At 44.6% G+C, this 24530-nt stretch overlaps 1 protein-coding gene across 1 annotated transcript in view; it reads left to right on the forward strand.

Moving 5' to 3' along the window:
• Nucleotides 1-510: 510 nt before the first annotated feature.
• Nucleotides 511-24530, forward strand: part of csf2rb (colony stimulating factor 2 receptor subunit beta) — a 70221-nt gene continuing 46201 nt past the window's right edge. The window contains 1 exon segment of the mRNA XM_072271504.1: nt 511-1053. The gene's annotated coding sequence lies outside the window, so the exon portion shown is untranslated.

A 24530-nucleotide genomic window follows, 5' to 3' on the forward strand; every position in this document is an offset into this window, starting at 1 on the left:
CAATAGGCTGGTCCTGGACTTATTTCCTGGCATAATTTACATATCACTATTTAACTATTTATGGTTTTATTACTATTTATTATTTATGGTGCAACTGTAATGAAAACTAATTTCCCCCGGGATCTATATGACTATAGATTTGTGGTTAGTCAGGGCATGAAGGGATACAGGGAGAAGGCAGAAGATTGGGGCTGAGAGGGAAATGGATCAACCCATGTTAAAATGGCAGAGTTGATTTGATGGGCCAAATGGCCTAATTCTGTTCCTATATCTTATGGTCTTATGGGTAGGAGCCTGTGTGAGGGTGGAAAAGGGGTGGGGGGGTGTTTCGTCGGTATTGTTGTAGCTGTCCATGTTGTCCTGCTGAGCATGTGGGGGAACACGCGATGTCTGCACGGGGCTGTGTGGAGACGCTTGCGGGCTGCCCCTCAGCACAACCGTAAGTCGGGTTGGTTGTTAACGCAAACGACGCATTACAAGATTCAAGAGTCAGGACTGTGTAAAGCCATGTCCAGTACACGCGAGTAAAGGAGAACGATGTGATTGTAACTCCCGATCCGATGCAGCGCGAAAAAAAACCTGTTACTGTATGTACACGTGAATAGAGACTGAATCTGTATCAGCGGGTAGGGAGGTACTGCATGTTTTCCTAGTATGTCTCTAGTGTTTCCTCTCCTGGGAGTTCTCTCTCGGGCCCGACTACCCTGTTGTGATTGCTGCATTCGGACGAAACTGATTCACTTTCCTTGGAAATTCCCAACTTCTCACAGAGCGAGAAAAAAGTCCCAGTCGAGGCGAGACGTGTAGATCGGCAATGCTTGCTCCTGCCGACCCTGCTGAAGAGAATGTTACAGCTGCGTTGTGAATCCAGGAAATTCTCATCAGCCCGGCGAGGGAGGAGGGAGGAGGGTGGGGGTTAAAACCTCCCTTTTCTACTCGGCAGCGAGGGCCGCGTCCACGCCGACCTGGAAGCTGGCAAAGGCAGGGAACAAGGACGTCAAACGCCCGCGTCAGAGTTGGCTGTCTCACTGGGAAATGCACGCTGAAGACTTGGTAAGCTCTCGCTCGTTTAACATTAAAGCACTTGCTTTACTCAATCGGGGTTATTTCCGCGTCTGAAGTAGAGATGTGCGTAAAAGAGTTTCCAGTTAACTGTTAAAATGAGAAGTTACCAGTGTGGCTTTAACCATCACTTTAAGTTGCGTGTGTACATACACAGTAGATTGGTAGATTTCTCTTGTACTTAATAAAGTGGCCACTGAGTGTATGCTAGCGGTCTTCTGCCGCGTAGCCTATAAATTCACTTCTATGTTCAACATGTTGTGTGTTCAGAGGTGTTCTTCTGCCCACCGCTGTTGTAACACGAGGTTATCTGAGTTACTGTCACCTTCCTGTCAGCTTGCACCAGTCTGGCCGTTCTTATCCATAGCCAGTTACGTGGCCGCAAATACTCCACCTTTTTCCTGCCCGGTCTCACCTGTCACCTGCCCGCTGGTGCTCCTCTCCCCCGCACACCCTCCTTCCTTTCCCGTCCTGGCGAAGGGCCTTGGGCTGAAACGTCGCTCTTTACTCATCTCCAGAGATGCTGGGTTCCTGCAGTATTCTGTGTGAGTGAGTTAACTCCACATTTCCAGCATCTGCAGAATCCCTTCCCACCAATTCAGTAAGGAACTTTGGAGAAGCTTGTTTTATTTATTGGGATACAGCGTGGATTAGGCATGCCTGGTCCTTCGAGCCACACCACCCAGCAATCCCCGATTTAACCCTGGCCTCATTTACAATGTCGAATTAACCTATCAACCAGTACACCTTTGAACCGTGGGAGGAAACCCACACGGTCACGGGGAGAACATGCTAACTCATTACGGGCAGCAGTGGGAACTGGACCTGGGTCGCTGGTACTGTAAAGCCTTGTGCTAACCACTACCCAGAGAGATTAAAACGTGGGTTTGCAAACAAGGGGGTTAGTTGAGAGAAGATTGAGGGGAACAGGATTTACAACTGGCAGGCTAAGGAGCACATAGAATGTGACATCTGAGGAGATCTGGTTGGAGGACTCCGTCCTTTACAGTCCTGAAAAAAAAGCACAATAGAATCAGTGAAAGACTGCCCGAACAGGGCAGACAAATGACCAATGTGCAAAATGCAACACATTTCGAGAACATGAGATGAAGAGTCTTTGAAAGTGAGTCCATAGGTTGTGGGAACAGTTCAGTGATGGGGTGAGTGAAATTATCTTCTCTGGTTCGAAGATATGATGGTTGAGGGGTAATAACTGTTACTGAATCTGGCGGTGTGGGTCCTGGAGCTCCCGCACCTTCTCCCTGATGACAGCAACGAGATTGCCCTGGCTGGTGAGGGGTCCTTAATGATGGATGATGATGGAGGGGTTTGCTGATGATGATTGATGATGGAGGGGTTTCCTGATGATGGATAATGATGGTGGGGTTTCCTGATGATAGAAGGTGATGGAAGGGTTTCCTGATGATTGATGATGATGGAGGGGTTTCCTGATGATAGATGATGATGATGGAAGGGTTTCCTGATGGTGGATGGGTTTCCTGATGACTGATAATGATGGAGGGGTTTCCGAATGTTTGATGATGATGGTGGGTGTTCCTGATGATGGATGATGATGGAAGGGTTTCCTGATGATGGACGCTACTTGAGTTCGAGGAGCTTATTGTGTTTCTGTGAGGTTGGAAAGGAGTGTGCTGGATGGAGTGGTGGAGAGCATGAAACGCTACAGCACAATACTGTGCCAACCTTAAACCTACATCAAGATCAAGCTAACCCTTCCATATAAAATATAGAACACTAGGGCACAGTACGGGCTGTTCGGGGCCCAGGATGCTGTGCCAACCTTTAAACCTACTCCAAGGTCAATCTAACCCTTCCCTTGCACATAGCCTTCCATTTTTCTTTCATCCATGTGCCAATCAGTCTCTCAAATGTCCTTAATGTATCTGCCTCTACCACCACCCCTGGCAGTGCGTTCAGCTACCCACCACTCTCTGTGTAAAAAAAAACTACCTTTGACATCCTCCCTTTATTCACTTGAAAAATTGTGGTGCCTCAAACTAGGCATTTCTGCCCTGAGGTAATACCTGTCCTGGACTGTGCACTCTATGTATGCTTCTTATCATCTTGGAGACCTGTACTCAGCCACACCTTCCCATTGTTTGAGGGCTGTTTAGATCTTCCTCAGAAGGTTAAATTCAACTGCAGCGCACCTCCAGAAGCTTGGAGCTAAACTCATGGGAAAAGTGGATCTGCCTGGGAGCCACAGAGCTGAAAGACTATAAGATCATAAGACGTAGGAGCAGAATTAGGCCATTTAGCCCATCAAGTGTGCTCTGCCATTCTATAACGACAGATTTATAATCCCTCTCAACCACGTTCTCCTGACTTCTCCGTGTAACATTTGACACACTTACTAATTAAGAACCTTTCAACCTCCACTTTAAATACAACCAGTGACTTGGCCTCCACAGCATTCTGTGGCAATGAATTCCACAGATTCACCACCCACTGGCTAAAGAAATTCCTCCTCATCTCTGTTCTAAAGGGACGTCCTTCTATTCTGAGGCTGTGCTCTTTGTTCCTAGACTCTCACACTAGAGGAAACTTCCTCTCCACATCTACTTTGTCTAGCCCTTTCAATATTTAGGTTTCGATGAGATACCCCTCAATCTTCTAAACACCAGAGGGTAGAGACCAGGAGCCATCAAATGCTCCTCATACCTTAACCATGTCTTTCCTGGGATCTTTCTTGTGAACCTCCTCTGGACCCTCTCCAATGATAGCATATCCTTTCTTAGATAAGGAGCTCAAAACTCCAACTGCTGCCTGACCAGTGCCTTATAAAGCCTCAGTAATTAGATTAGATTAGATTAGATTCAACTTTATTGTCATTGTGCTGAGTACAGATACAAAGCCAATGAAATGCATTTAGCATCTGACCAGAAATGCAAAGAATAGTGTTATCTACAAAATAACTGTGAATAAAGAAAGTGCTACAGCACACAAATATAAAAGTACGGAAACAGTACAATATGGGTGCAATACTGTTTAGTGCTGTGATGTGAGGTTCAGCAGGGTCACAGCCTCAGGGAAGAAGCTCTTCCTGTGCCTGCTGGTGCGGGAGCGGAGGCTTCTGTAGTGCCTACCGGATGGGAGGAGAGTAAAAAGTCCATGGTTAGGGTGAGATGCATCCTTGATAATGCTTTTCGCCCTCCCCAGGCAGCGTTTATGGTAGATATTCTCAATGGTGAGCAATTAGGTGCCGATAATCCGCTGGGCAGCTTTCACCACACGCTGGAGTGCTTTGCGGTCTGATACGGGACAATTGCCATACCACACTGAGATGCAGTTGGTGAGTATGCTCTCAATGGTACAGCGGTAAAAGTCCGTCAGTATCCTGGGACAGAGGTGAGCTTTCTTCATGCGCTGCAGGAAATAAAGGCGCTGTTGTACCTTTTTGATCAGGATGGAGGAGTTCAGGGACCAGGTAGGATCCTCAGATCTTACCTGGTACACCAGGCATTGCATTTCTTGCCTTGATGCACCCTGCAGCATAGGGCTGCCCTCTACTTAGGAAGCACCACAGTGACCCAGTAATCCAGCTCCAGCAGGACAAGAGGTCCACTGAGAAAGTCACAGCTCAAAGAGATCCCTCTGCCTCGCCCTCACAAATGCCCTCAGGGAAATCATTGTTGGATTGGGTTGTAGAATCATCATTTTTCTTGTGCTTTTATTTTTGTACGCTTGCTTGTATTTTTATATAATGACACGCAATGCCTATAAAAGGCATTCACTCAGCTTGGAAGTTTTCATGTTTTATTGTTTTACAGCGTTGAATCGCAGTGGATTTAATTTGGCTTTTTTTTGGACACTGATCAACAGAAAAAGACTCGTTTGTGTCAAAGTGAAAACAAATCCTTACACAGTGATCTAAATTAATTACAAATATAAAACACAAAATATTTTATTGTATAAGTACCCACCCCCTTCAAGTCAGTATTTAGTAAATACACCTTTGGCAGCAATTACAGCCTTGCGTCTGCGTGGATAGCTATCAGCTTTGCACATCTGGACACTGCAATTTTTCCCCATTTTTCTTTACCAAACTGTTCAAGCTCTATCAAGTTGCATGGGGATAGTGAGTGAACAGTCCTTTTCAAGTCCAGTTACAAATTATCAGTTGGATTGAGGCCTGGACTCTGACATGGCCACTCCAGGACATTAACTTTGAAGTTTTTAAACCATTCCTGTGTAGCTTTGGCTTTATGCGTAGTGTCATTGTCTTGCTGGAAAACAAATCTTCTCCCAAGTTGCAGTTCTTTTGCAGACTGCATCAGATTTTCCTCCAGGATTTCCCTGTATTTTGCTGCATTCATTTTACCCTCTACCTTCACAAGCCTTCCAGGGCCTGCTACAGTGAAGCATCCCCACAACAGCTACCACCATGCTTCATGGTAGGGATGGTGTGTTTTTGATGATGTGCAGTGTTTGGCTCATGCCAAACATAGCGTATAGTCTGATGGCCAAAAAGCTCAACTTTGATTTCATCAGACCATAGAACCTTCTTCCAGCTGACTTCAGGGTCTCCCACATGCTCTGTGGCAAACTCTAGCTGAGATTTCATGAGTTTTTTTCCACAGTGGCTTTCTCTTTGCCACTCTTCCAAAAAGCTGTGACAGGTGAAACACCCGGGCAACAATTGTATGCGCAGTCTCTTCCATCTCAACCACTGAAGCTTGTAACTCCTCCAGAGTTGTCATGGGTTGCTTGGTGGTCTCCCTCACTAATCCCCTTCTTGCATGGTCACTCAGTTTTTGTAGACTGCCTGTTCTAGGCAGATTTACAGCTGTGCCAAGTTCTTTCCATTTCTTGATGATTAACTTAACTGTACTCCAAAGGATATTCAGTAACTTGGAAATTTTCTTGTATCCATCTCCTGACTTGTGCTTTTCAATAACCTTTTCGAGGAGTTGCGTGGAGTGTTCTTTTGTCTTCATGGTGTAGTTTTTGCCGGGATACTGACCTGCCAGCGGTTGCACCTTCCAGGTGTACTTTTACTCCAATCAATTGAAAACCCCTTAACTGCACATGGTGATCTCTATTTAACTAATTATGTGACTCCTGAAGCCAATTGGCTGCACCAGTCATATTAGAGGTGATGAATGCTTTTGTCATCAATTATTTTGTGTTTTGTATTTGTAATTAATTTAGAACTTTGTAGAGGTCTGTTTTCACTTTGACATGAAAAAGTCTTTTCTGTTGAGCAGTGTCAAAAAAAAACAAATTAAACCCACTGTGATTCAATGTTGTAAAACAACAAAACATGAAAACTTCCAAGGGTGTGAATACCTTTTATAGGCGCTGTATATGCACTGAGTGGCCACTTTATTAGGTACCTTCTAATACAGTACTGAGTGTATGTTTGTGGTCTGCTCCGACTGTAGCCCATGCTTCAATATCCGATGTGCTTTACGTTCAGGAATGCTCTTCTACACCTAACTGTTGTAACGTGTGTTTATTTGAGTTACAGTCACTTTCCTGTCAGCTTGAATCAATCTGGCCATTCATCTTTGAACTCTCTCACTAACAAGGCATTTTCATCCACAGAAGTGCAGTTCACTGGATTTTTATTTGTTTCTCACGCTATTCTCTGTAAACTCTAGAGACTGTTGTGCGTGAAAATCCCAGGAAATCAGCAGTTTCTGAGATACTCAAACCAGCCCGTCAAAGTCACTTGGATCACATTTCTTCCCCACTCTGATATTTGATCTGAGTGTCTTGACCATGTCTGCATGCTTTTATGCATTGAGTTGCTGCCACATGATTGGCTGGACGGAGATTTAAATTAATGAGCAGGTGTACTTACTAAAGTGGCCTCTGAGTATGCATGTAATTGTTCAGTGAATTTTCCAGTAATTACACAAAGTGAAATGCACTGTTTACATCAACAGCCAACACTGTCCAAGGATGTGCTGGGGGAGCTCGCTTCTGGCACCAAGATAGCGTGCCCACAGCTCACTAACCCAGCTTCTACATCTTTAGAATGTGGGAAGAAACCAGAACACCTCGAGGAGTGTTCTGTTGCGCCTTTGTTGGGACACTAAATGGCTGAGGTGGTAGACCAAAAGACTATAAGACATTGGAGCAGAATTAGGACAACATAGCCAAATTATTATCCCTCTCAACCCCACTTTCCTGCCTTCTCCCTGTAATCTTTGACATCCTTACTAATCAAGACCCTATCAACCTCCACTTTAAATATACCCAATGACTTGTCGTCCACAGGTATCTGTGGCAATGAATTCCACAGATTCACCACCCTCTGGCTAAAGAAATTCCTCCTGAAAGGGGAGGAATATTAAGGGGGATGTTTGTTAAAAGTTGGAGACTTATGAAATGCCAGAGTCATTTGCGAGCACCACGTTTGTTCCAGCAATGTTGCCACAAGGTGTAAAGTTCTTGGATCCCAGTTGGTGGGAAGCCGAGTGCAAGGGTGAAGCAATGTTCTGGAGACCACAGGAGCCCAGCTCTCTGCCACGGTGTGGGCCAGGTTAGATGGTCACAATTTGTGATCGCAATTCGCTTCTACCGCTTGCTTTAATGGTTGAATGAGGGTGGCCGTCTGTGAAGACCGAGAATATTGAAGGCAGGGGAGATCAATGAGGGAGGAAGAGAGGTTGGGCGTAGGTGCCATTGAAGAAAACCTGGGGTCATGCTTACTGCAGCAGGAACTGTTAACTGCAAAAAAAGGTAAACAGAGAGGCGGGGAACAGTCGGACAGATAGATAAGGCAATGGAGAGAGGGGGGAGAGAGAAAATAAGGAGAGGGAGAGAATATGTGTGTGAGAGAGAGAAAGTCAGAGAAACAGACAGTGAGAAAGAGAGAGCTAGAGGAAGACAGAGAGAGAGAAGGAGAGAGAGATAGAGACAGAGAAAGAGAGAACAGGAAAGTCAGGGAGACAGAGACAGAGGGAGAGAGAGTCAGAGAAAGAGAGACAGAGACAGAGAAAGAGAGAGACAGAGAGAAAGAGGAAGAGAGAGCTAGAGAGAGAAAGGGAGAGAGTCAGAGAGAAAGTGAGAGACAGAGAGAGAAAAAGTAGGAGAGAGAGTCAGAGAGAGAGACAGAAAGAGAGACAGACAGAGAAAGGGAGAGAGGAAAAAGAGAGGGGAGAGAGAACTAGTCAGAGGGGGAGAGAGAAAGAGAGCTAGAAAGAGAAAGAGAGGCAGAGTCAGACAGACAGAGACAGAGAGAGAAAGAAACAGTGAGAGAGCTGGAGAGAGAGAGAGAGAGAGAAAGAGGAGGGAGAGCTGGCTTGAAGTGTCCCTGTTTACAAGTGGGAGAGAGTTGTAATTCTTGTTTTCTTGTCCCTCCCATACCCAGAGCTTCTCTTGCAGATAAGTTATGACTCAGGGTGTATTTAGTGACGTTGGCAAAATGTGCATTGGGTCTTTCCAGGAAATCACAATAGCAGGACTTGTTAAACACGAGAAAAGACAAAGAGAGAGCCAGAGAGAAGTCAGAGCAGATGGAGAATGCAACAGGGAAAGAGAAAGAGAGCTCTAAAGAAACGTTGACATCAATGAATTTATCAGAGTGATTCTGTCAGGGGAGAAAGCGCCAGCTCTGCTGGAGATCCTTGCTGCGAGGAATCGTGTCCTGTCTCATCACAGCGAGTTCCCCTGCAGCTGATGGTTGCCTGCCAACATGTGAATGTCAGCTCCTGTGAATGGGGAAGTGTGGAATTACCCTGGATTGTCTGTGACTGCAATGTGAGTAGCAATCGATAGGGCTGATCAGAAATCCTGATGGCTTGGGGCTGAGTAGGTTCAGATTAATCCAGTGACATACTCGCTAGACGCAGGTCAATGGTGCTGTGGGTATGTTATTGGATTAGTGATCCAGATTCTGCCATGGGAACTGAGGGATTTATATCGAACTGGCTAAATAAATATGGAATTCCTGTTGTTAGGGCATATTCTGAAGTTATGGTACATAGCAAATACTAATTTCAACAGCAACCAGTCTTCATACCTGAATGTGGATTGTAGATCGAGTTTGAGGTGGCACAGAGGTGTAGTGGTTAGGCCACTGCTTTACAGTACCTGTGACCGGGGTTCAATTCCTGCCACTGCCTGTGAGGAGTTGGTACGATCTCCCCATGACTGCGTGGGTTTCCTGTGGGTGCTCCAGTTTCCTCACACAGTCCAAAGACACGCCGATTGGTAGGTTAGTTGGTCATTGTAAATTGTCCTGTGATCAGGCTCAGATTAAATCGGGGGATTGCTGGGCGGAGTGAATCAAATGGCTGGAACAGCCTATTCTGCACTGTACCTCAGTAAATAAATAAATATACACCCAGAACAATGGTGTTCCTGGAGCTGCATTTTGGGGCCAATTGCAAACAAACAAACACTCATTGACTTGAGATGTCTGCATATGCATGAATGCAGCCCAGAATCAGTGGGAATTGACTTTCTTTTTGGGTGTCAGGAGTGTGTGAGCAAAGAAGGAGGTGTGTGAAAACTCTGTGTAATTCAAAGGAAGCATTGTAGATACACTGTAACTATAGATTGTCCTGCTAAGGACCTTTGACCCTTAGCATATAGAAATGTCGTGTATTACTGGGATAGGCAGGCCTCTTCTTCCAAGAGTGTCTCCCATATGGTTCCTGCTTGTTTGGCCAAATAAAGACTTGTATAAACCAGTGTCTCTCCAGTGACTTTGTTCACAGTCTCAACAATGATTAAAGGAAAATAAGTGAGGGAATGAGACTGGTGGGAACTCTCTGTAACAGTAATATGTTGTGAAATATGTATATTTCATACATACTAGAAGAATGTTTCCCTTGGCTGGTGTGTCAAGGAAATCAAAGCAACAAATTACAGGACTGGAAGGACATCAATGGCTCAAGCAGCACCTCAAAGTTTTAAAGTTTCAAAGTAAAATTTATCATCAGGGTACATATATGTCACCACATACAACTCTGAGATTCTTTTTCCTGCGGGAATACTCAGCAAATCTATGGAATACTATCTGTAAACAAGATCAATGAAAGATGAAGTGCGTACAAGACAGCAAACTGTTGAAATGAAACTATAAGTAAATAGCAATAAATAACGAGAACATGAAATAACAAATAATAAATTCTTCAAGTGAGATCATCGGTTGTGGGAACATCTCAGTAGTTGAGTGAAGTTATCCCCTTTTGTTCAAGAGCCTGGTGGCTGAGGGGTAGTAACTGTTCTCGAACTTGGTGGTGTGAGTCCTGAGGCTCTTGTACCTTCTACTTCATGGCAGCAGTGAGAAAAGAGCATGACCTGAGTGGTGAGAATCTCTGATGATGGATGCTGCTTTCCTACGACAGCGTTTCATGTAGATGTGCCCAATGGTTGGGTGGGCTTTACCTGTGATGTACTGGGCCAAATCCACTGCCTTTTGTAGGATTTTCCGTTCGAAGGCATTGGTGTTTCCATACCAGGCTGTGATGCAGCCAGTCAATATACTCTCCACCACACATCTATAGATGTTTGTCAAGGTTGTGGTTATCGTACGGAAGCTCCGCAGACTCCTAAGGAAGTAAAGGCACGGTTGAGCTTTCTTTGTGATTACATTTACTGTATGTGCTGGGTCCTATGAAGAGGAAAGGAATGGTTGCCAGTTGCATTCAAAGCCCTGCATCAGGACAGAATTAATTCCTTCCTCACCCCCTCACAGATGCTGTTCGACCCCCTGGGCTCCTCCAGCAGATTGTTTGGTGTTCCAGGTTCCAACATCTGCTGTCCCTTGTGTTAACATCTTCTAGAAACAGAGTTCACAGTCTGAATCAGTCAGCAAGAGCAGGGCAGAAATACTGAAATAAATTGGTTGCTGATAATATCTCGCCTCAGTGCTGAGCTAACTCCACACCTTTCAAACACTCTACAACTCTTATTCTCAGTATTTCTAAAAAAGAATTGCATGTTTTGCCTTCTTCTTCACATTGGTTGCTTGTCAGTCTTTCACTCGTCTCTGCACTGAGCTGATCACTGTACAGAACCTATAGGCTCACTTTCAAAGACTCTACAGCTTGTGTTCTCAGTAGAGTTGTGCACTTCAATACTCTAATTCAGGGGCGGCCAACCTTTCACATTCCATGCGTCAATTTTTACACGCACGAGTTCAGATGCGCCATACAACTCTTGTACCCCCATTCAATTCTTGTAAAAATATGTTGATATAGACATATCTAGCATTTTTACATGATACATTGATTTAATATAAAAACAAGATAAACATTACTTACCTTAATGATACTTTTAACAAATATATTTTGTCTTCTTTTGATTTCTTCCTTTTTCTTAATCACATATTCTTGCTGTAACTCAGACCCAAGCAGTAGCTTCAGTTTTCCTTCTATTTCAGTCTGATGTTGTGTTCTATTACGATCATGTCTTCTATTATGTGAGAAAGTGTTTTCACCGACAATGCACAACGGTTTTCCTGCCGGATCCGCTATAAATAAGAACTCATCTTCGCTCTGTTCATTGAATTCACGCTTACTATCACTTTCTGCTTTTCTTTTGCACTGTGATGGGTCACTGAATGTAAAAACAAGGCTTAATTTTCGAAAAAGTGCAAAACTGCAAATGTTCACAAAGGACGAACAAAGCACAATTCCGCAGTGCACGAGTGTCAATTGTAAACTGACTGGCAAAAACCTGCGACGCACCGCTGGCTGCAGACGCCTGGCACCTCAGGATCAAACAAATATCAAGTGTGTATTGAACAGTTATGGAATGACTGAAGAAGAGTTCTTCTTTCCTAGTTTGACTCATTAAACATTTTTTTAAAATTGAAAACAGATTAATGTGAAAGAAGATAACATTCACCAAAAGATGTGCACAAAATAATAAAATCGCTAAAAATAATTGCTAAGTTTTAGACTTATTCTCAGTAAACCCCATTTCTAGCTCTAAGCTACTTGAATTACTGTTATAGATTTTTTTTTGTACGGATCGGTTTTTGGTTAATACTTTTTGCATGAGTAGGCTTCCTTTTTTATTATTATCACTGGGATACAATGAGCCACTTTTGGCGCATGCGCCACAGGTTGGCCATCCCTGCTCTAATTTTTTTACTTTTTATTGATCTACAGTGCAGAGTAGGTGCTTCCGGCCCTTCCAGACACTCTGTTTAGCAATCTCCCAACTTAATCCCAGCCTAGTCATGGGACAATTTACAGTGACCAATTAGCCTTCCAACCAGTATGTCTTTGAACTGTGGGAGGAAATCAGAGAACCCTGGTTTCTCGAGAACCAGGGAACTAGTTCGGCTGGTGGCGCAGTGAGATCAGCGCTGGGCTCGAGAACGGAGGCTCCCGAGTTCGATCCACTGACAGACCACTCCCGAGCGCGCTCTCCATCCGTGCCGGGTTGATGTCGAGCTCGCAACTCGACATCGTAAAAAAAGCGCTGCCTCCTCCAGTTTAAATACCCATGTGGAATATTGTGGAGGATCAAATACCCAAACCCAAACCCGGAGGAAACCCACGCAGTCACGGGGAGAACGTACAAACTCCTTACAAGCAGCAGCAGGATACTTAAGTAATATTTGAGTTTTCTTGTACAAGATAACTCAAATATATATATAGTTTGATTAAGCTTTCCTATTTATTTAAATAATTCATGATTGGTTATATGTAAAAATACATAAGTTGCCTACGCCATCACTCTACCATGTGACACGTGCGCACCTCGCTTAAGGTAAACTCGAAGTTACACCCGTATTTCAAACTCTCATGTTTTCTTTCAATTAATTTAATGTCTTGAAGTTGAAAAATATGACAAGCAGTATTATTTTTTAATATATTTGTACACCTTTATCTTCTTTTACATATTGGTTGCTTGCCAGTCTTCGTGTGAATTTTTTATTGATTGTATTGTATTTCTTTGTTCTACTGTGAATGGCCAGGGATGGTCTGGTTTGGTTGCAGTGATGCCTGGCTTTCTGAACGTCAGTTCTGAATGCCGTTTTCTTGCTTTTATTGTTTGCATGATTTGTTTCTTTTTTTCTCTCTCTCTGCACACTAGGCATTTGGCAGTCTCCTATTGTTTTTAGTAGGTTCTTTTGTGTTTCTCTGTTTTGTGGCTGCCTACATGGAGACAAATCTGAAGGTTGTACGAAGTATGCATACTTTGATGATAGAATGTACCTTAAACTTTGAATGCTTGCCAGAAAATGAATCTCAGAATTGAATATGGTATCATATATGTACTTTGATAATAAATTTACTTTGAACGTTAAACTTGGCATCTAACTTGAACTCTGGTTGTTATCAGTCTTTGTTTCCTTATCGTTTCTCGTAAGTTATATTGTACAAGTTCAAATGTTACACCGCTCTTCAAGAAGGGAGAAAGGCAGATGAAAGGAAAGTATAGGCCAGTTACTCTGACCTCTGTGGTTAGGAAGATATTAAGGATGGTGTCTCAGGGTATTTGGAGGTACATGATAAAATAAGCCACAGTCAGCATGGTTTCCTCAAGAGAAAATCTTGACTGACAAATCTGTTGGAATTCTTTGAAGAAATAACAAGCAGGATGGACAAAGGAGAATTGGTTGATGTTGTGTACTTGGATTTTCAGAAGGCCTTTGACAGGGTTCCTCACATGAGGCTGCTTAACAAGCTACGAGCTTATGTTATTACAGGAAAGATTCTAGCATGGATAAAGCTGTGGCTGATTGACAGGAAGCAATGATTGGGAATAAAAGGACCCTTTTCTGTTTGGCTGCTGGTGACTAGTGGTGTTCCACAGGGTGTCTGTGTTGGGACTAATTCTTTTTACATTATATGTCAATGATTTGGATGATGGAATTGATGGCTTTGTTGCAAAGTTTACAGACAATATAAAGATAGGTGGAGGGGCAGATAGTTTTGAGGAAATAGAGAGGCTATCAAAGGACAAAGAGAATGGGCAAAGAAATGGCAGATGGAATACAGTTTCAGGAAGTATGTGGTCATGCACTTTGGTAGAAGAAATAAAAGGGCTAACTACTTTCTAAATGGAGAGAATATATTATATTGAGGTACAAAGGGACTTGGAAGTCCTTGTGCAGGATTTCCTAAAGGTTACTTTGCAAGTTGAGTCTGTGGTGAGGAAAGCAAATGCAATGTTAGCATTCATTTCAAGAGGACTAGAATATAAAAACAAGGATGTAATGTTGAGACTTTATAAAGCACTAGTGAGCCCTCACTTGGAATATTGTGAGCAATTTTGGGCCCTTTATCTTGGAAAGGATGTGCTGAAACTGGACAGAGTTGAAAGGAGCTTCATGAAAATGATTCCAGGATTGAATGGCTTGTCATATGAAGAGCATTTGATGGCTCTGGGCCTGTATTCACTGGAATTCAGAAGAATGAGGGGTGACGTCATTGAAACCTACTGAATGGTGAAAGGCTTTGGTGAAGTGGATGTGGAGAGAATGTTTCCAATGGTGGGAGAGTCCAAGACCAGAGGACACAGCCTCAGAATAAAGGAGTGTCCTTTTAGAATGGAGATGAGGAGGAATTTCTTTAGCCAGAGAGTGATGTATTTGTGGAATCCTTTACCAAAGGCAGTTGTGGAGGCCAAATCTTTACATTTTATATATATTGAAGGCAGAGATTGATAGATTCTTGATTGGTCAAGACATGAAGGAATACAGGGAAAAATACCCACAAGAAAATGAATCTGAGGGTAGTATATAGTGACATATACGTAATTTGATAACGAATTTATTTTGACTGTGATTTTGATGTACTTGTGTGCTTTTGTATTCACGGAATCTGGGCCGCAGTCTCCAAGTCTGAAGGTCATCTGTTCAAGAAATGTCTTCCCCAGAGGATTGTGAATATGGGGAATTCTTTTCCAAGGCGGCTGTGGGAACTTAGTTGCAAGGCAGACAGGGATGATGGTGAATATTGGTAGCTTGGGTTAAGGCATTTGACATTGTGGCGTTCACTGAACTTGGCAATTAGATTGCAGACGTCTCATCACCAGTCGAGGTGACATCCTCAGTGCGCGGTTGTTGGTGTTTCTCTCTGGGATTGCTCGCATTTACATAGGCCTCTGTTCCCTTGCCTAGGTCCTGACTGGCCACCCTTCTGTTAACCTTTGAATTCTACTGGCTCACGTTTCTTTGGCTCTTAGGTGTTTGTCGGTGGCGTCTCTTTCGATCTGTTTGCCTACAGAGTTATCGGAACAGAACCACGCTTCTAAAACTTCTCGTGCTTCATGTTTGCCTGTATCAGAACCTCCACGGTTTCCCAGTTCAAGTGGAGAGACCGGAATATGCAGAGAATCGTGGGGTGGTGGGGGGTTGTATATGGCTGTAACGTTTTTTTCTTAATAAAGACAAACTTGGCATGGGACCTTCCTCCGGGAGCAGCCTATAAGAGAGAGAGCGAGAGGGAGAGACCATCGCCAACAGATACCCTTCATCTGGCAGCGGCATGTGAGAGGCTGGTAGACGGCGCTGAACACCTACCTGCTCTTGTCCTCCATGATTTTAATCTTCCTTGACACTGAGTACCGAGAAATCAAGGGAGAGCAGACTAAAAAGTAGTCATGGTCGTCACATACCTGACTTGGGATAATAGAAATTCCAATGGTAACAATTAACCAACAAAATCGCCAGATTCAAGTAATGAGGCACCTCCTACTGAAAACTAAGAAGTTTCTAGAAAAGTACAGAAGCAACTGTACCATAATTACCAGAAAATTTGTGGAACAATTATATGTACATGGGTGATTTAAGCAAACAGAGGAACATTAAACTACAAGAACAATAACAATTCTACACCTTGATGCAACAGAGGTGATGAGAACTGATCCATTGAAAGACTGTAGAGGATCTCGTTTATGGAACCACAAACTGGTGGTATGGAAACATGATCTCAGTACGAGAAGGCCGAGAAGGACACCACGGAGGTTTTGGCGCAGGCAAACACGAGGCAGGTACATGAATTTTTACAGGTGTGCCCCTCTTCTGATAACTCCATAAACAAACATGATGAAATAATACAAACCAATAGAATTCAAAGGTCAACTGAAGGGCTAGCCAATCAGGAGCGAGGCAAGCAAACAGGGGTCTATATAAACACGAGCACTCCCAGAGAGAAACACCAACAGCTGCACAATGAGGACGCCACCTCGACTGGTGAAGAAATGTCTGTAAGCTCATTGCCAAGTTCGGCGAACACCACAACAGCAAACCCCCAGAGGATCTCCGAAGATTCTCCAACATAAAATTGTTCAGTAAAACCATCAGGTTTCCAGCTGCCTGGAGCATGCTTACTGAGCTAAGTCAATGACAAAGAACTCTCAGCCCGTTAATCACGACAAGTTAGGAAACAATCTACAAGGGGATACTCCATCCATCTTTCACCTATCCAAGGCCCACACCCAACCTTCACATTCATAACTTTCTTCTAGCTCGAAACAAGAAGGATTTCCTGGTGACCAACCATTTTAATTCCAATTCCCATTCCCATTCTGACATGGCGATCCATGGTCTCCTCTGCTGCCATGATGATGCCTCTCTCATGTTAAAGGAGCAACACTTCAGACTCCATCTTGGTATCCTCCAACCTGATGGCATGAACATCAATTTCTCTAAATTAGAGTAATTGTTCTTCCACCTCTTTCCATCTTCTCCCATTCCCAAATCTGGATTCCCTCTTGCCTCTTCTCTTCTCACCTTTTTGGAGATTTACATAGATATTACTGTGTAGGCCTAATTGTGTGACTAAAGAGGAATACAGGAGAGAGCTGGAGAACAAGCTTGGGCAAATTAGCCCGTGAGAGGTGTGGAGAGACATGAAGAGCATAACTGGCTTCAATCAGCCTAGCTGTAGAGCCTTGGAGTTCAGCTGTGAATGGGCTAATGAGTTAAAACAATTCCTCAATAGGTTTGACAATTGCCCGCCTGCTCACAATCCCCTCAGCACACCAGTCCAGGTGCCGAGGCACCCAATGCTCCCTCAGCACCAACACCTCCCCTCCCTCCTCCTCCCCCTCCAATTCAACACGTGGATGAACAACACAGACTACAACTGTCTACCTCCCCTCCTTGCCCTGCACCTGCCATCCACACCTGCACGCACCAACTTGCTATCATCCTGACCTTCATCTCCCCCAGCCCCACCTTCCACCAACTCCCCCGTCATCATGGACTCACCTTCACTACTGAGCCGGTGAGAAGGGCTCTGAGGAAACTCAGACATGGCAAAGCATTGGGACCAGATGCTGTGAACCCCAAGGTCCTGAGGAGTGTGCTGAGCAAGCTGTGTGGAGTTCTCCAGCACGTTTTCAATCTGGAAATGGTCTGGACTGCGTGGAAAACATCGTGTGTGGCCCCTGCACCAAAGGAGGGCCAACTGAAAGTCTTGATTGACTGCCATCCAATGGCCCTGACCTCACACGTCACGAAGAGAGGCTGATCCTGGCTCGCCTCCAACCCCCTGCAGTTTGTCCACCAGAAGCACATGGGAGTCGACGACGCTGTCATCTGCCCGCTGAGCAGAGCCTACTCCCACTTGCATAAGCAGGGCAGCACCTTGAGCATCATGGTTTTTGATTTATCAAAGGTTGGCACCTCCATTGTATCCTGGATAATGGACTACCTGAGTGGCAGACCACAGTTTGAGAAGTTTCAGAGCTGTGTGTCAGACATGGTTATAAGCAGCACTGAGGCCCCACAGGGGACTGCATTGGCTCCCCTCCTCTTTACTTTAGGTACATCACTGAGTCAGGTCATATGCAGAAATTCTCTGATGACTCAGCAATAGTTGGAGGTATAAAGGGAGGATGGGAGGGTGAATACAGGGCCCTGGTGGAGGACTTTGTAAAATGATGCAAGCTGAATCATCTGCAGCTCAGCATCAGTAAGACAAAGGAGTTGGTGATGGACTTTAGGAAGACTCAGCCTGCATTGGTCCCTGTTACTATTGATGGTGAGGAGATGGATGTGGTGAGGACTTACAAGTGCCTGGGAGTGCACCTGGATGACAGACTTGAGTGGAACGCCAACACAGAGGCTGTGTACAAGAAGGGCCAAAGTTGCCTCTATTTCCTGAGGAGACTGAGATCCTTTAGATCATTCAGGCCTCTCCCTCACATGTTCCTTCAGTCTGTTGTTGCGGTGGTGTGCTGGGGCAATGGCATCAACATGGGTGATGCCAACAGGCACAATAAACTGATTAGAAAGCCTGGCTCTGTTACAGGAGCCAAACTGGACACACTGGAGATCGTGGTAGTACAAAGGACCCTGCGGAAAACCCTGGCAATTCTGGACAATGTTTCTCAACCTCTGCATGCCAGCTTGACTGAACAGAGGAGCATTTTTAGTAATAGACTGAGACAACTGCGCTGGTCCAAAGAGCGCAATATGAGGTCATTCTTACCCTCAGCCATCAGGCTCTATAATGAGTCAACCTATAGCCGGGAAGTGATGACTCCTTCCTGTTTGACTGTTTGAAGTAACTTCTTTTTTATTCTTTCTTACTTCTCTTTTAATATTTGTATATTTGTATATCTGTGCACTGTGCACATTATTGGTGCTTTGCTGCACGCTTGAGTGCTCGGTAGAGGGTGCCAATGCTTTTTTTTGCTGGTGGGGAGGGCGGGGGTCGTTGCTTTGCTGCTGCTTACGTGTGGGAGGGGGAGCTGGGGGGTGTCTTTGGGGTTCTAACATTTAACTGTCATTCATTCTTTGGGGTACTCCTCTGTTTTCGTGGATGGTTGCGAAGAAAAAAAAAATTTCAGGATGTATATTGTATACATTTCTCTGACATTAAATATACCTTTGAACTTGTAATACTACTGTGACACTGTAATTTCCTGTGGTATCAATAAAGTAACTGTCTAGCCATCTATCTAATTACTTAATGCTATTGTGTTGGACTTTGGGATGATACCAGTTGTAGATATTACTATTGGGACAATGTACACCCTGTTCATGTTCCATAGTCTTTCAATTTCCTCTTTTAATTCAGCACATTTCTGATGTCTTTCAGTCAGTGAATTCTGTATGTTACGTGGGTTTGGAATGGCTATATCTGTTGTTCTTGCTTGTTTATCCTGTATTATTATATCCAGATGATTATTATGGATTGTCTGATCTGCAATGTAGGATCAGTCGTAATATAATTTGTGGAACTCTGACTCTAAAACTGGATCAGGCTTGTATTTATAGTAAGGTATGGAGTCTTTTATGAGCTTGTATTTAACCGAGGTTTTGCTTAATGATGCTTGCCACTTGATTGTGCCTGTGTACGTAATCAGATTGAGTGAAGCCGCTACAGGATCCTGTAATGTGTTGGATTGTTTCTGGTTTCTCTTGGCATTTTCTGCATTTATCACCTTGAATTTGTTGGTCTTTTATTCTGTATTTTTGATTTTTGTGTGCGTGTTAGCCACCTGGTCCTGTATTGCCACAAGGAACCCTCTGTTTCTGGGAAGAGGTCTCCAACTCTGAGTCAGGCGTCTGACACTTTCTTGTCGACACCTAGTCTGCTCAGATTGTGGGTATATCTTCCATGAAGGGTCACACTCTTCTATTGGATTACTCTTCCTTCAGCAGTAGTGATAATTACTTCATTTCTCTGTGTTGTACTTTCATTTGAGTTTAGTGATGGATATTTCTTATCAGAATTGCATGTTCTCGCGTGGTATGCTGATTCCTGTTTTCACTGATGAAACTATATCCTTGGAAGTGTTATCTGACTGTTGTGTAAATTTTTACTGTCTGTTATTCCTCTATTCCTCTTCCCCCTTCTGTCCTAGGTAGTGTTCAACGTGGTTGAATGCGCATAATGTTTTCTGAAATTTATCATTTCAGTTCTTTGTAAATTTTCCAGATCGGTTTTGGACCAAGATAATATGCCAAATTATTGTTATGCTAGGTTCTTCTCTCCTCCTTTCCAGTCCTGATGAAGGGTCTCAGCCTGAAATGTTGTCTGCTTATTTCTCTCCGTAGATGCTGCCTGACCTGCTGAGTTCCTCCAGCATTCTGTGTGTGTTGCTCTATATGTGATCACTTTCTGTCAAACCCATTGACTTTGTGGGTGATCAGCTGGCTAAGGAGCACCCTGGCACTTAACCCTGCAAATACACCTGCCCCTCCAACCACTCCCTCACCACCATTCAGGGCCTCGAGTATTCCTTCTAGGTAAGGTAATGCTTCCACTGCGAGGCTGACGGGGCCATCTACTGTATCTGATGCTCCTGTTGGGACTTCCTCTACGTCGGTGAGACCTGGTGCTGGTTGGGGGACCACTTTGTGGAGCACTTCTACTCTGTCCGTGCAAAAGGCAGAAACTCCCGGTGTTCACCCATTTGCATTCGACTTCCCATTCCCATTCGGACATGTCAGTCCATGGCCTCCTTTACTGCCGTGATGAGGCCATACTCAGGTCGGAGGAGCCCCACTTCATATCCCGTCTAGGTAATCTCCAATCTGAATGCATGAACATCAACTTCTCTAACTTCCGGTAATTTCTTCCCCTCCTCCCAGCCCCCTCCACTTTCTTTTTGTTTATTATCACTCTGTCTATCCTTTCAGACCTCCTCTTCTTCTCACCTGCCCATCATCTCCATCTGGTTCCCTTCTGCCTTCTGTTTCTGCCATGGTCTGCTGTCTTCTCCAATCAGATTCCTTCTTTTTCAGCCCTTTACCTCTGACCTCATTCCCCCCTGCCCCAGATACCCACCTTCCCCCTCACCTGGCGTCACCTATCACCTGCCAGCTTGTACTCGTATCCCTCTCTCCACGGTCTTATTCCAGCTTTCGCCCCTCGTTTCCAGTCCTTGTGAAGGGTCTCGGCCTGAAATATTGGCTGTTTATTCCCCTCCATGGATGCTCTGTACCTTCCTGTGGTCCTCAATAGGTAAAGTCCCTGGATCAATCACTGTGGACTTGAAGCCACATAGAACATAGAACATTACAGCACACTACAGGCCCTTCAGCCCACATTGTTGTGCTGACCCTTTCGCCTTCTCTGAGATCAATCTAACCCTTCCCTGCTCCATAGCCCTCCATTTTTCTAGCATCCGTGTGCCCTAACTAAGAGTTTCTTAAATATCCCTCTGGTATCTGTCTCTACCACTGCCCCTCTTTAGAGAAGACAGAGCACAGATTCTCCACGGTTATCTACTCATTTATTATGACACAGAAAGAGGACATTCTGTCCATTGTGTCTGTACTAGCTCTCCACAGGCGAAACCCCATTAGTCCTCTTCTCCCATTCTAGTTCGCCGTGACCCTGTAACTTATTCTCTCTCTCAAGGGCCCATCAACTGTCTTTCTGGTTCTTCTGCTGCTGCTACAAAGTTCAAAGTTCAAAGTGCATTTGTTACCAAGGTATGTATGCATTATACAACCTTGAGATTCGTCCCCTTACAGTAAGGCAGCCACAAAACAAAGAGAGCGGAAAAGAGCCCATTAAAAAAAGACCATTGAACACCCAATGCACAGAGGTGGGGGGGGGGGAGAGAGAGAGAGAGATCATGCAAATAATGAAAGTAAGCAAATAGCTTCGGAATTTTTACGAAAGACAGGAAGCCAGGCATCACTGCAGCTTACATAGGCAGCAGCATCAGTTCATTGCAAAGCCCAGTAAACGTTGTGAGACACAGACATCAAGCTGGGCATCACTGCAGCCGGCACTGCATTTCAGCGTAGAGCTGAGTAAACGTCACGGATCAGTGAGCAGAACTGGCCCTCGCCTTGCCTCTGGTCCCAACTCCCCGGCCTTTTTAATGCGGCCCAGCACTTGAATCGTCCAGACATTGGGTCGTTCCACGCTGTCAGACCAGTCTGGGGCCTGGACCACACCACCATGATTCGGTCCGTGTCCAACCTTTCCAGTTCAGCCCAGTGCTTAAATTGATCAGACATCAGGACTTCCCTCATTTTCAGGGATGCCCCGACTCTGCTTTCCACAATCAGTCCTTCCCTGTTCCTCTGCCACAGCTTATCTCAGCTTGCGACAACCAGACCTTCCCTGAGCCTCCATCACCACTTGTCTTGGCTTCCCACAACCAGGCCTTCTCTGAGCCTCCACCACCACTTGAGTCAGCTTCTCAGTCTAGGCCTTCCCTGTGCCTCCGCCATCGCTCATCTCCACTTGCTATGACCATGTCTCACCTCTGCCTCTGCTTTCCTTGAACACCCTTTGCTCGCCTCTCCATTGTTAGCATTGTTATTGTCAATCGTTATTAATAAAGTGTTAAGATCTTTGGCCTGTGAGTGGAGAGCATCAGGGATCAAAGAGAAGGTGATATCCAGTAAGAGTGTATCCAAAGAGAGGTTTGGTGAGGACAGAATTGAACTGGAGCCTTATAGACACAAGAGGCACTGCAGGTGCTGGGAATCTAGAGCAATACACACAATGTGCTAGAGGAGCTCAGCAGGTCAGGCAGCACCTATGGATGGGAATGAACAGTCAATATTTCAAGCCGAGACCCTTCATCTGAAGATTATGACCTGCTTTGGGATGGAGCAGGTTTGATGAAAGCAAGGTTCTTCCAACCAGTGGCGATTGAAGAGTAAGTAACCATGGAAACAAGACAGAGAAGAGGATTAGGGTAGAGACCAGGGAAGTTTCTACATGCAAGGCAGTGCCATCCACTTCCCTGATTGGTGGTTGAGGTGTAAGATTGGGCAATGTTCCAGATTGGACTGAAGAGGGGGATAACAGAGATTGGAGTGGCAGTATTTGGGAAGAGGATGTTGATGAAACTACCTCATCATGTCTGCACCCCTTCAGAACCAGAATCAGATTTATTCTCACTACCAAATGTTGTTAAGTTTTGTTGCTCCATGGCAGCAGTACAGGCACCTAATTATAAGTCATAGGCATTTGTAATTATAAGTGAAACAGCGACAGCTCTTCTTTCCTTATTAGGAAGAGGGAGAGCCTGTGGAATGTTGAATTACCAGGTGAACAAGTAGTCTTTGGGGTACTGCAAGTCTGTGCCTTTAGTGATGTTTTGTTGCTCGGCGGGGAGTGTCGATGCTTTTTTACTGGTGGGGGGTTGGGAGGGTGGGTCATTGCCTTGTTGCTGCTTGCATGTGGGAGGTGGGAGCTGGGGATGGAGTCCTTTGAAGTTTTAACATTTAAATGTCACTCATTCCTTGGGGCACTCCTCTGTTCTCATGGATGTTTGCAAAGAAAAAGAATCTCATTGAAGTTACAATGAGAAACATTAAAAACAATACAAAAGGAGAACAAATTGGTGTGGTAGTGTTCGTGGGTTTATTGTTCATTTGGATATCCAATGGCAGAAGGGAAGAAACTGTTCCTAAAACGTTGAGTGTTTGTCTTCTGTCTCCTTTACCTCCTCCCTGATGGCAGTGATGAGAAAAGGGCATGTGCCAGATGGCAAGGGTGCCACCTGCTTGAGCCCCCACCTCTTGAAAATGTTCTTGATGCTGGAGAGCCTAATACCCGTGATGGAGCTGTCTGAGTTTACAGTCCTCTGCAGCTTTTTCCGATCCTGTGCAGTGGCCCCGCCGTACGGGATGGTGATGTAGTGAGTCAGAATGCTCTCCATGCTACATCGGCGGAATTTCACTAGAGTCTCTGGTGGCATACCAAATCTCCTCAAGCTCCTGATGAACTATAGCCACTGGCATGCCTTCTGTGGACGTAATGGCCTGCAAGCCCTGCTGCAGCTGGTGTGCGGGCGTCAGAGTGCACCTCCAACTTTACTCAGACTGCTTTCTGGCCCTTCCAGCACAAATCAGCACAAAATCATTTCCAAGCAACTTCTGAGTTCCTCTTTAGCATTTCTCTGCCTTTCTGTGACATATGATGCAATAATACATAGAACTCTTAACTGGAAAAATAAGATCTAAAATAACTTCTGATTTCTGTGGGGGAAAAAGGTTTGTAGTAGAGAAGTGGAAAAGTTTTCTTCTTTGTATTCTCTGATTATGAAAGCTCTTGGGTAAAAAAAAGAAAGCCTCTTCTGGACAATGTATTAATTCTAAAATGAAACTGACTGGGCCAACAGATGAGGTAGTGGTGGGAGGATCTTGTGATACTGATGATTCAGTTTACAGTATTCACACTGCCTACCCCTATTTTGCATGACATTTAACCTTTTAACCATCGAAAGGACACTGCATCCTCAAGAAATCCAATTGTAGCCTACTTGTAGGCTGGAGTTCAAAGAGGCTTCACTTGTCCCACTTTTGTAGTGGACACCACCTTCCACTTCAGACTATAAGACCAAAAGAACAGAATTCCCATCCAGTCTGCTCTATTCTATCCTGGCTGATTTATTATCCCCCTCGGCTCCTTCTCTTGTTTGATGCCCTTACTAGTTTCTGATAGTGCAGATCCATTGGGAGGTAACAGTTTGCTGTCGTATCTTCAATCCACTGGCAGTCAATCTTGGAGTTATAGTCGGCATATTGTAATACCTCAAGCTGTTTACATTTTGCCCTAGGGTGATGGGGAGAAACAGGTATCACAGCAAAAATC

The sequence above is a fragment of the Mobula birostris genome, chromosome 11, assembly GCF_030028105.1.
Source record: "Mobula birostris isolate sMobBir1 chromosome 11, sMobBir1.hap1, whole genome shotgun sequence".
In the NCBI taxonomy this organism is placed as follows: Eukaryota; Metazoa; Chordata; class Chondrichthyes; order Myliobatiformes; family Myliobatidae; genus Mobula; species Mobula birostris.